The sequence below is a fragment of the Coregonus lavaretus genome (assembly GCF_964263955.1).
Source record: "Coregonus lavaretus genome assembly, chromosome: 4".
NCBI lineage: Eukaryota > Metazoa > Chordata > Actinopteri > Salmoniformes > Salmonidae > Coregonus > Coregonus lavaretus.
The window spans coordinates 24,869,220-24,882,100 of NC_139991.1; the positions used below are offsets into that span (position 1 = coordinate 24,869,220).

At 46.3% G+C, this 12,881-nt stretch overlaps 1 pseudogene across 1 annotated transcript in view; it reads right to left on the reverse strand.

The window, feature by feature from the left end:
* Positions 1-776: 776 nt before the first annotated feature.
* Positions 777-12,881, reverse strand: part of LOC311128599 (2-hydroxyacyl-CoA lyase 1-like) — a 239,437-nt pseudogene continuing 227,332 nt past the window's right edge. Inside the window, exon 8 of the transcript in view lies at positions 777-902. The product of the transcript in view is annotated as a 2-hydroxyacyl-CoA lyase 1-like (transcript). The remainder of the gene's footprint in view (positions 903-12,881) is intronic.

Below are 12,881 nucleotides of genomic sequence, written 5' to 3' on the forward strand. Positions count from 1 at the left end.
TTCCCACCACAATCCACCAGGATAATGTCTGAAGGAGCTAGAAAGTTCCCCTCTACCACTCCTGCCTCCCTCAACCGAGGTACAATATCTGCGCGCAGAGTAGTAGCCATGGACCCACTATCTAACATCCCCTTCAGCTCAACTTTATCCTGTACTAGCACAGTGGTGTAAAACAAACTGTCTTTCTGATTAATTCTCATTGTGTTCTGAAAAATGACTGTGTTGTTCTTGGGTACTGACTCACAAAAGTAAGAATAAACAGATTGGATATCATCATCAGTGGAGGAAAAATAAGAATGCCCCACATTGCCCTCCTCAGAACGGAGGCTTTCTAGTTTTCCTGAGACCTGCCAGTCTGTCCACATCCAGGGTTCTGTCGCTGCCCAGCCTCACTACAGTCAAAGCTCATGTGGCCCGGAGAAAAGCACTTGACGCACAGCTGGTGCATCTGACAGTGAGCTTTGGTCCAGTGATTAGTGCTTCCACAGTCAGCGCACTCATGCTGACGTTTGTGGAACTGTTTACGGGGCCCTCTACATTTAACATGTTTAAGTCATTTAGCAGACGCTCTTATCCAGAGCGACTTACAGGTAGTGCATACGTAACTTTTTTTTTTCATACCCCCCGTGGGAATCGAACCCACAACCCTGGCGTTGCAAACACCATGCTCTACAAACTGAGCCGGCCATTCCCTCCACTACCCTAGGCGACGCTGGTCCAATTGTGCGCCGCCCCATGGGTCTCCCGGTCGCGGCCGGCTACGACAGAGCCTGGATTCAAACCAGGATCTCCAGTCCCCCAGGACTGTGTTGTGTTACCTGCTTGACAATAGTATTGATGTCCCCCAGGAGAGCAGCAGCAGGTTGCACGTTGTTCCCCATCTCCTCAGCACACAGATCAACCTTGACATTGACCTTGACATAAATAACGTATGTGGAACGTTACTACAACATACCAGCAACGACACGACAGGAAGAGCGCCGTGCGTGACACATGTAACAGCAGCTGGAGGAGTGGCCAAACCTCAAGCTAAACACAACAGAAATAACCAGGCACCACCACATAATGCTAAGGCTGACACACACACGTTCCCTTTTATAAACCGGGTGACTCGAGCCCTGAATGCTGATTGGCTGAAAGCTGTGGTATATCTGACCGTATAACATGGGTCACGTTGAGGGAGGAGGTCAGAGACCTGGCCGTGTTGTGCCAGGATAACAACCTCTCCCTCAACGTGACCAAGACAAAGGAGATGATTGTGGACTACAGGAAAAAAAAGAGGACTGAGCACGCCCCCATTCTCATCGACGGGGCTGTAGTGGAACAGGTTGAGAGCTTCAAGTTCCTTGGTGTCCACATCACCAACGAACTATCATGGTCCAAACACACCAAGACAGTCGTGAAGAGGGCACGACAAAGCCTATTCCCCCTCAGGAGATTGAAAAGATTTGGCATGGGTCCTCAGATCCTCAAAAAATTATACAGCTGCACCATCGAGAGCATCCTGACTGGTTGCATCACCGCCTGGTATGGCAACTGCTTGGCCTCCGACCGCAAGGCACTACAGAGGGTAGTGTGTACGGCCCAGTACATTACTGGGGCCAAGTTTCCTGCCATCCAGGACCTCTATACCAGGCGGTGTCAGAGGAAGGCCCTCAAAATTGTCAAAGACTCCAGCCACCCTAGTCATAGACTGTTCTCTCTGCTACCGCACGGCAAGCGGTACCGGAGTGCCAAGTCTAGGTCCAAAAGACTTCTCAACAGCTTCTACCCCCAAGCCTTAAGACTCCTGAACAGCTAATCATGGCTACCCGGACTATTTGCACTGCCCCCCCACCCCATCCTTTTACGCTGCTGCTACTCTGTTAATTATTTATGCATAGTCACTTTAACTCTACCCACATGTACATATTACTTCAACTACCTCAACTAGCCGGTGCCCCCGCACATTGACTCTGCACCGGTACCCCCCTGTATATATAGCCTCCCTACTGTTATTTTATTTTACTTCTGCTCTTTTTTTCTCAACACTTTTTTTGTTGTTGTTTTATTTTTACTTTTTTGTTTAAAATAAATGCACTGTTGGTTAAGGGCTGTAAGTAAGCATTTCACTGTAATGTCTGCACCTGTTGTATTACGGCGCATGTGGCCAATAAAATTTGATTTGATTTGATTTGAAATTTATTTTGACTGTTCGAATTATGTTGGTAACCAGTTTATAATAGCAATAAGGCACCTCTGGGGTTTGTGGTATAGGGCCAATATACCACGGCTAAGGGCTGTATCGTCGAGGCACTCTGCGTTGCATCGTGCTTAAGAACAGCCCCTAGACGTGGTATATTGGCCATAAACCACACCCCCTCGGGCCTTATTGCTTAAATATAGATGTACTGTACAGCACTAAGACAGCCATGACATTATTTGGAGAGACCACAAAGACTTATAGAGAAGCTATATAATTGATAGACTAAATCCAATAGACTGAGTCAAATACCTTTATACCTGGTTACAATGAAATGTAGTTCACTATGAAATGACCTGTGACTAGGGTTGCAAAATTACAGTTACTTTCCCCAAATTCCCAGAAATCCCTGTTGGAAGATTCCAGAAATCAGAACGGAATAAGCAGAAAATCTGGAATCCGAAAAAAAGAAGGAAAAAAAAGAAACCCTACTGGTGACCTTTGACCTAGCTGGATGACCTTTACTTGGGTGTCAAACCTGGGGGGAAGGCCAAAGTGCAGGATCCAGTTGAGTCTGGCACCAAGTAGGACCACAACATCAGACTGGAGCAGAGCTCTGCAGTCCCCACCAAGACCATAGAACCAGGAGGATAGGAAGAGGAGGAGGAGGAGGAAGAGAGGAGGAGGAGGATAGGAAGAGAGGAGGAGGAGGATAGGAAGAGACCTGCAGAGGGACACAGACAGAGGGCACTGCCACACGGATTTCAACAGACTGGTCTTCACAACTGGGATGCATTCAGCTGAGCAAAACGTTGTGCAACGTTCAGATAGAAATATAGCATGTAGAACGAACGTGCCTCTCAGACAGGTAGAATGAGAAATCATGTCAACAACATTTGTCGACTGAACGTGGCCCAGTTTTCAACTGAACCGTGGTACAGTGCTATATGTGTTACAGTGCGTCTCAGCTGGCTATTGATCTCTCTTGGACAGACGCACGTAACATAACTGGAAGTAGCGTCTGTCAACAGAATGGGATGTGACAACTTTGTTCCGGTACGCTGATTTTTCACCACTAATCATTTGGACAAATCCCGATTTCGCAGGTGCTCGCATCTTTTCAATTTCAGAACGGGAGGGGACATTTGGCCCATAAACTTGCCGGAAACTTGCAGAGAGTTTCCGTTTAGGGGGGTGGAGAGTTCGCAAGTGGCGTTAGTATCTTTCTCTTAACATCTCCCCAGACCTTATCCAAGTATCTGACGCAATTATGCAAGATTTTAGTTCTGTTTCCCCCAGATTATCTGGCTATTAAAAAAGCAATGCCTACCTTTGCCAATGATGAGTAAAGTCCGTTTGGCTCCTTTCAGGACCGCCAGTGCTTCTGTGATCACCATATGGTCAGCCATACTCACAGGAGGAGGTGGACTACAGGGCACCTCTCTGACAAAGGAAATAATAAATAATAGGTCAAACATTAAACATGTTACCTAGCAACTTTATTGCATATGTAAATAAACCATGAAGGTCTATCGAGGCTTATTGCTATTCTCTGATGAGAATATTTTGATATAGTGCTATATTTTCTAAGTAATTTAATTTCTGGTTCACTTCAGACGTTAAAAGGTATAACAAGATAAAATAAAAATGACTACGGTGATGTGAATTCAGAGGTATACATATTCAACAGTAACACATTAGTATACATTTTAAATGGATGAAAGACAGTGATGGCCACTAACCTGGCTCTGCTCCTGTCCAATTTAGCATTGACCATGTCCCCATATATGTCTACGTATACAGCACCTGGACGTCCATACATGCTAGTGCGTGCTGCCTTAGACATACCAAACACCCTTAAATTCAGATCAATTAAGGCTGTGCTGTGCTCTTATGAAGCAGTTAAGGTACCTTGCTAAGCTGGAAAATTAGAGGTCAGAAAAAAGACAATTGCAGGTGATACCAAATGATATGAAGAGGACTACACAGAGGGAGTCAGAGTAGACTGTATACCTTCTCTACCACTGAGGAGATCATATCCAGACTGCTAGACCTAGCAGAGAACTTACTGTACAATCTGCATGCCTCCACCTGACAGAGAAAGAGGACCACAAATAACAAATTATTTCCTCTTTCAGCAATTAAACTGCTAGGGCCAGTTTCCCAGACAGAGATTCTCTATTGAGTTTGCTTTTTAGGCCATGACTAGGCTTAATCTGTGTCCTGGGAAACAACCCCCTAATGTTCAAAAGTCATAAATATCATGGTTCAATCGGTACCTGTGGAAACTCTTGAAACGCCCCAGTGGTCTCTTGGTTTTGATCGGAGGAGCCTCCAATAACAATCACAGGCCTACAGAGAGAGAGGTATCACACAATGACATCAACTGACAATCTGAGATAGTTTGGAGTCCTCAGATCATTTTTTGCAGTGTGCGGATAGCATCCCTTCTTTTGAAAGGACCACTGAACATGAGTAGTAGGGTCTTCTGTTTGTGGAGTTCTAGCATACCAGCAGTTCATGTTAGCGTTGGCCATTCCACCAAGTGCATGGATGAGTCCCGGTCCAGACACAACCAGACACGCACCTGGACTGGAGAGGAACAGACAGACAGAGGGACAGACAGGAAGACAGGCAGACAGACACACAAAGGGTCAGACAGACAGGCAGACATAATTAGCAATGCAAAAAAGCTATGAAACTGACCCTCACACACTACACGCTCCTGTAGTCTATGTACGGGTAGTTAATATCACATGATTTGGGGAGAGCTGGTTTAGTAATAAAAAGGTGGCTTATGGCTTGTTCATTGCGCATTCCCACATACTTGATTCCTGAGGCTTGAGCTGCCTTAGCTACTTCAATGACTGGAACACCAACTATTCCAAACATATATTCTACATTCTGTAGAGAGTTACATGTAGATACAGTATATTTACCTTTTTTTAAACATTTTTAGTCATTTAGCAGACGCTCTTATCCAGAGCGATTTACAGTTAGTGAGTGCATACATTTTCATACTGAATTGTATATGAATTGTTACAATGTAGTTTAGATTTTCTTTGCATTGACACACACATTGGCATGCATCAACAAGGGTGTTAACATATACTATTCCACATAAACATCTAAATGTTTTTCTACAACAATATTAATAGTTAGCTATACCAGTGCAATGACCTATGGCACACTTTCACAACTCATAGTGTTACATTCTCACTGCCAAGGACATGATCAGTGACTAATATATTATTAGCAACACGGTTACACAGTATAACACTGTTTTATATATATTGCACACACTTCACCTGAGCTTTTAGTGCCTCTGCAATGAGCTGAGCCCCAGTCACATCTTCCATTATTATTGTCGAGAAATCTGTTCAAAGTGCAAACGCGGTTAGCAATGATTTCTTGGACTTGTTGTTCAGTAGCTTATAAATCGTGTTTAGATCTCTTGCAAATCATTAGTTTTGTCTGCTTTCCAGCATGCATTACATGAGTAGCTTTTTCTTCTTCAGTGGGGTTTATAGGCAGTTGGCATCCAACGTTATGGTGCATTACTGCCCCCTATTGTACAGAAGTGTGGACATTAGCCGTGCAATAGCAGTCATGAATATTTAATAAACTAGTAGCATTTTTCTTTTTTTATTGCAAGAAATACATAATAAGCCCTCATTATGTGTTTATAACTGCACTTTACTTAACACTTAACTCAGTTAAGTCATTATGAGTGTATGACAGTATGAAAAAAAAAATGTATGCACTCACTAACTGTAAGTCGCTCTGGATAAGAGCTTCTGCTAAATGACTAAAATGTAAAATGTAAATGACTTGAGTGTATGCATTATAGATATAGGCTTCATAGAAAGTGTTACAAATGTTCTCCTGTCATCTTATAGGAGATCCATTCATGGATTTAGTTATGGCTTGAGAATGTGACTGGTCTACGGAGTTCTCCTTTATGTCTGTCTTTATATGTGACAACAACTTTTCTGTATTATGTGTATTTCCACAATCAATAATCATAAACGGTACTTCACTATGAATACTTTTGACTATGTGGTTTGAAGTACTTTACCGTTATCTTGCACATACATGAAGACTACTATAGACAGAAATCAATGCAGTAATGTTTTATTAAATAAAGGCTCTGATTAAAATATCATATTAATAAAATCAGGCATTTGGCTAATTCTTCTTCCCAGAAGCTCCTGTGAATGGTTTGGAGATGGCTCTGGAGAGAGCGTGTAACACCCTGACTATGAGTGGGCGTTTACGGGACTGGGACTCCTGGGGAGCAGGGGCCGGTGTGGTTGTCAGGTCCTCCTTGGGTGGGGAAGTGGATGGAACCTCTGGAACCTCACACTCAGCATCTGTCATGAGAACATTTCATAATCAGAAAATGAATGTGTGTGTTTGTGTCTGTCCGTCTGTCCGTCTGCCTGTCCGTCTGTCTGCCTGTCTGCCTGTCTGTCCGTCTGCCTGTCTGTCCGTCTGTATGCCTGTCTGCCTGTCTGTCTGTCTGTCTGTCTGTCCGTCAGTCTGTCTGTCTGCCTGCCTGCCTGCCTGTCCGTCTGCCTGTCCGTCTGTCTGTCTGCCTGTTTGCCTGTCTTTTTGTCTGCCTGTATGTCTGTCTGCCCGTCCGTCTGCCTGTCAGTCTGCCTGTCTGTCTGCATGTCTAACCGTCGGTATGCCTGTATCTGTTGTCACTGTTTTAACAAGCTTGTCATAGGGTGATACATCAATATGACATTATCGATGCTTATCACTTACCCTGTGAAATATGAGTCTCTCTGAGATGTTTGGTAGGCAGCGCATCCTGTTCAGGGTGTCTCTTCGGTTCCCCTTTTGTCTTGAACAGCTGTTGACAAAACACATCAGGACAACTGAGCCTGTGTAAAATACAGAGTGTGCATCCTAAAAGGCACCCTATTCGCTACGTAAGGCACTACTTTTGACAAGGGCCCAGAGAGCTCTGGTAAAAAGTCGTGCACTATATAGGGAATAGGGTGCCATTTGGGACTCTCCCATGTGTATTAGGATTGCATTACAGTGTCCTCACTCAACCTACTAAAGACAATGACAACAGTTTTGTTCTAATGCTGAGAGACAATAGGGGTGTAGTGAATCTGTAGGGTAAATTTCAGCCCTGCCTTACAGAGGTAATCTCAAAACACAGAGCACCCTACCTTAATCATGATCTTTGGAAACTTATGCATTTTCGGTAGGAAACGCCACTTCCTGTTCTTCTTAGTCTCTTCCCCTCTGGCAGAGGGAAGACGGGCCATGCCGTCAGCCTTTACATCAGCCGGGCTAAGGCTCCTGGCAGGGAATTCCTCAGTAGCATTAAGGTCAGCTACAACACCATGAGTGATGTCACTTGTGGCATTGCTGGTGTCTGAGTGAGAAGAGCACGCTAGTGTGACCGACCTGTGTACAATAACTGGGAGAAGAGGACGCAGCCATTGAAGTCAGTCACTGCATCCCAAATGGCATTCTCTTCACTTTATAGTGCACTACTTTTGACCAGGGCCCATAGGGTCTGGTCAAAAGTAGTACACTAAATATGGAAGAAGGTGCCATTTTGGACACAACCAGTGAATTTCACATCATAAAACGCAATGTATTGAGCATCATGTTACAATTAAGTCCTATGCAGATGAAAATAGGTACTTTCACTTACCATCCTCCATTGTAGACTTGGACACATAAGTCAGGCTGTCCATCACCACGTCTGTCATCAACTTGATGACCTGATCCAAAACCATTTCAGCCGATGGTGGCATAGGCCTTCCCATACACTGCCCCAGGAGTCTCCTAACAGAAGTCTGGGCAAAGTTGTAAATGAGCTCTGAGGCATCGTCCTTTGACAGCTTCCTCAGGGCTGGTTTAGGCAGCGCTGGTTGAGAGAGGCTTCTGTGGCCAACCATGGATTGAAGCTGGCGGTTTATGGTTATCTCCTGAATGAGACCATGGACCTTTGCGATCAGGTTGCCAGATGGGCTTGAAGGGCTTCAACTGACAGGAGCCTATCCAGATGTTCTTCTGCTGAAGTCATCTCTGGGTCGTCCGTCTTCAATGTGTCCATTATAGTTTTCACTATGATATTGGTGTCAGATATGTTTATTTCTTGTTGGCTCACAAGCGTTGACCGTGAACCTGTCTCGTCCATTGCGATAGAGGTATGGGATTCTGTCCTTGTGATTTCATCGGCAGCGCTCATGTCAGGCAACTGGTCAAGGCTCTCCAGTACAGAGTCTAACATGTTAGTGGCTATCAGACACTCCTCACTTGCAATCTGCCCAACAGATGAACTCTCAGAGTTGGCCACTCTACACTTGATCACATTTAGGATCAAGCTGAGCGTCTTCTTTGCAGTTTTGCTAAAGCCTTCTTGGCTGACTGCCACTGTTACGTCTTTTAGAGCCACAAGAGGTTTGCAACTTTCACTCAATCCACTGCCGTGGAGAGGAGAGGCTCTCTTCAAACTGTTGTTGCTCACAACTGACATACTCCTGGTGGGCAGAGTGACATCCTCACTGCATGTGTCAATTATATGGTGGTCTGTTGAAGAGCCACTCGAAGACACAAGGGCTTTAGACCTTTTAGCCAAACAGACTTTTGACAAAGGCTTCTCACTTCTCACAGACGGAGGGCGGCTCCTGTCCTCAACAAGAGCAGTGTCAGCGGACTTAGAATGTCTGAGTGTCTCCACAGGGGCGGAGTCCAGCACATATTTGGCTGTGGTGACTGACACTGGTGGAAAAGAGAAAAAGATGTTCAGTCTATCCTTTACTCTGTGGTACATGGTTTGAGCAGCATCCAATAAGTTGTCAAAGACAACTCTGGGTTTGAGCTGGAACTCCAGCTTTTTCTCTCCTAGTGGGAAGGAGTCTGCGTCATCCACAGTGTACTGGGATACACTTTCAAGGTCTTGCATGATAATATTTACTATATCTTCGGCTGTAGAAACCGCATGGTGTGAGAAGGTGGTGCTAGGCATGCTCTGTAGCAAAGAATGGCTGGCTTTGCTAGCAGCTCTGAGAATGGTCTCACTCACAATGTGTTTGGCCTTAGCTCGGAACTCAGCACTGTGAAAGCTCTGGATGGAAATGTTAGAGGTTCTGCTGGCTGCACTAAGAGATCGCGTGAGTGTGGCAATCTCGGCTGATGTCACATCACTCGAAATGGTGAGGTCCTCCAATTTCGAAATTATCGAGTCCAACTTCTGGTTGAAGTCGAAGGATGAATTTGACGTGCTCTCCCCAACGGAAGCGGAGCAGTCTTCCTTTGAAGTGTCCACCCTCAGCACCGAGATCACCTGTTTGATTACCCCTTTAGTGCAGGTGTCGAGGGTGAGCTGGTAGGCTGAGGCTGGGGACTTAGAAGGGTCTTACTGTCTGTCTTCTGTACAGGAGACACTGCCAAAGTGGCCTCAGTTACAGGAGATTCCTGCACAGTGGCCTCAGTTACAAGTAGTCCAGTTGCAGAAAGCTCGATTTGCACAGGAGTATTTTTTCCCTCAGTGAGATGGTGGGAGGTGAACAGCTTCCTTAGTTTGTCCAGGGTTTTGGTATAAATCTTCTGGGAACCTGAACTCACTTCCACCCAGAACATTTTGCGACCTGATTTCGTACGCATGGAGGCCTTATTGACCTCAGATACCTCATGCAGGTCGGAAATAATTCCACCAAAGAGATCAGAGGATGCCTCCTCAATATTCTCTGAGGAAACATGGACAGATAGGATTTCCGACAGTTTCCCACAAGTGTCGGTTTTATCCAGCGCAGCAGTATATGTCACAGCTGCATCCTGAATGACCTGAGTGATGCATTGCTCAGCTTTGACAATATACTCCTCCACTGGTTGACCATGTAGGATGTCAACTTTATCAGCAGGGAGCTCCTTCTGAATACTCACATTCTCCTCTGATGGGCATGGGTTGTTGAAGATAATGCTCTCAGTGACCATCTTAGAGGAGGCGAGAGATGAGTCGAGAAGCAGAGATCTGTATATTGTCGAGGTGGACATCTCTGGGTGCTTTATCACAGCAGCCTCCTCCAAAATGGCCGACGGGCCCTGGAGGATGTCAGAGATATCCATGTCCTCAATGGTCTCTACCAGAGACGATAGTAGGTCTCTGGCTGCCAGGTTGGTAGGTCTCTGGTTCTCAAGCTCTGTTTTGATTGCTTGACAGGCAGTTGCCAGAGCAACAACAGAGCGAGAACACAACTGCTTCAAGGTGGAGTCAGAAAAAGATGATGACAGATCTGTCATGGACATGGTGGAGAGTTGACTCTCAGAGACAAATGGGCTGAGTTTGACAGACACCTGTCTGACCAAGTCCCCAGCAAGAGCTCTCATATCTATTGCTCCACTAGCTGAGTTGTGGGAGCAGGCACTCTGTGGCCTTGACGGGTTCCTGTTATCCAAAAATCCTGTTATCCAAAAAACCTCAAGTACAAGATCCACAACATCGGATGACACTTCTGTCACTCTGTTGTCGGACAGAAATGTACTTGGATGAATGGTGCCTGCATTCACAGTCCAGTCGCAAATGGAGTTTTTGGACTGACTCTGGACTAGTGGAACTAGACAGGTTTCACTTGGACCTTGGCCAAAGAGCTCTGCCATTTTGAGCAGAACTGATCTTAAGACCTTTGACTTGGAAATGTTCAGCAGTGGGTCGTTGTTGGACAGTCTGGTGGATGGTCTGCTAGCCGATCTGTGAACCACTAGGCTTTGTATTTCTGCCGAAATGGCAGTTAGAAAATAGGTCAAGGGGCTGGACGCTCTCCCCTCATTTCCTCCGTTGGCTTTAGCCTTGATGATGCTATCTATGATGATGACTATGACCTGTCCAGCCATAGGACCCAAGATGGCCTCAAGCTCCCTCTCTAACTCAAGGGGAGACTTGTGGCCGAGCGCAATATGCTCTATGGCATGGGAATACATCTTAGAAGTCGCCATGCTTAGCATCTCTTGGGCAAACTGTTGACTTGCTGAGATACTTCCAGTCAGCAGAACTAGAGTTCCCTGACTGACACTTCGCATTAGCTCAGCCAATCTGGAGTTGAGAAGGTTTATAACCAACTCGACAATACCCATCATAAACTTGCCGTCCGTTGACATTTTGCTAGGTCTGTATTTCTCCTGTCTACTCCGTTTGGGCAGCGGTACGATGTCACCCTGCGACTGGCCGCTCTGGACCATGTCGAAGACAGAGTCCTCAGAGATGCCAAACACAGATCTCAGTGGTGCTGAGTGTTGTCTGTGTCTCATCTCTCTATCGCCACCCTCAGGTGAGGAGACATATCGCTCTTCGTTCTCACTTAGCAAAGAGGTCATGGACCTGCAGAATGCACAACATAAATGAATAGATTATGGTAACAAAATAAAAAATATGATCCAAGAATTTGGGACACAAACTCAACCTTGTTATTATTATTCAAAGGAAGCATTGTGAACCATCTCAAACCACACTCAGAGCAAACATTAACATTCAGAGTAAACGTTTTAGAGTGGTTGTGTAGTATCTAAGTAGTATTTCTCACTAAGTGGATCTGGAATGGATATTTGTACCTATAACAGGAAATACCTGCAAAAAGAGGAGGGGATAGAGCTAGTTATCTGTGAGAGGAGGGGATAGGGCTAGATACCTGTGAGAGGAGGGGATAGGGCTAGGTACCTGTGAGAGGAGGGGATAGGGCTAGGTACCTGTGAGAGGAGGGGATAGGGCTAGGTACCTGTGAGAGGCGTGGATAGGGGTAGGTACCTGTGAGAGGAGGGGATAGGGCTAGGTACCTGTGAAAGGAGGGGATAGGGCTAGGTACCTTTGAGAGGCGTGGATAGGGGTAGGTACCTGTGAGAGGAGGGGATAGGGCTAGGTACCTTTGAGAGGCGTGGATAGGGGTAGGTACCTGTGAGAGGAGGGGATAGGGGTAGGTACCTGTGAGAGGAGAGGATAGGGCTAGGTACCTTTGAGAGGAGGGGATAGGGCTAGGTACCTGTGAGAGGAGAGGATAGGGATAGGTACCTTTGAGAGGAGGGGATAGGGCTAGGTACCTGTGAGAGGCATGGATAGGGCTAGGTACCTGTTAGAGGCATGGATAGGGCTAGGTACCTGTGAGAGGCATGGATAAGGCTAGGTACCTGTGAGAGGCGTGGATAGGGCTAGGTACCTGTGAGAGGAGGTGATAGGGCTAGGTACCTGTTAGAGGCATGGATAGGGCTAGGTACCTGTGAGAGGAGGGGATAGGGCTAGGTACCTGTGAGAGGAGGGGATAGGGCTAGGTACCTGTGAGAGGCGTGGATAGGGGTAGGTACCTGTGAGAGGAGGGGATAGGGCTAGGTACCTGTGAGAGGCGTGGATAGGGGTAGGTACCTGTGAGAGGAGGGGATAGGGGTAGGTACCTGTGAGAGGAGGGGATAGGGCTAGGTACCTGTGAGAGGAGGGGATAGGGCTAGGTACCTGTGAGAGGAGGGGATAGGGCTAGGTACCTGTGAGAGGCGTGGATAGGGGTAGGTACCTGTGAGAGGAGGGGATAGGGCTAGGTACCTGTGAGAGGCGTGGATAGGGGTAGGTACCTGTGAGAGGAGGGGATAGGGGTAGGTACCTGTGAGAGGAGGGGATAGGGCTAGGTACCTGTGAGAGGAGGGGATAGGGCTAGGTACCTGTGAGAGGAGGGGATAGGGCTAG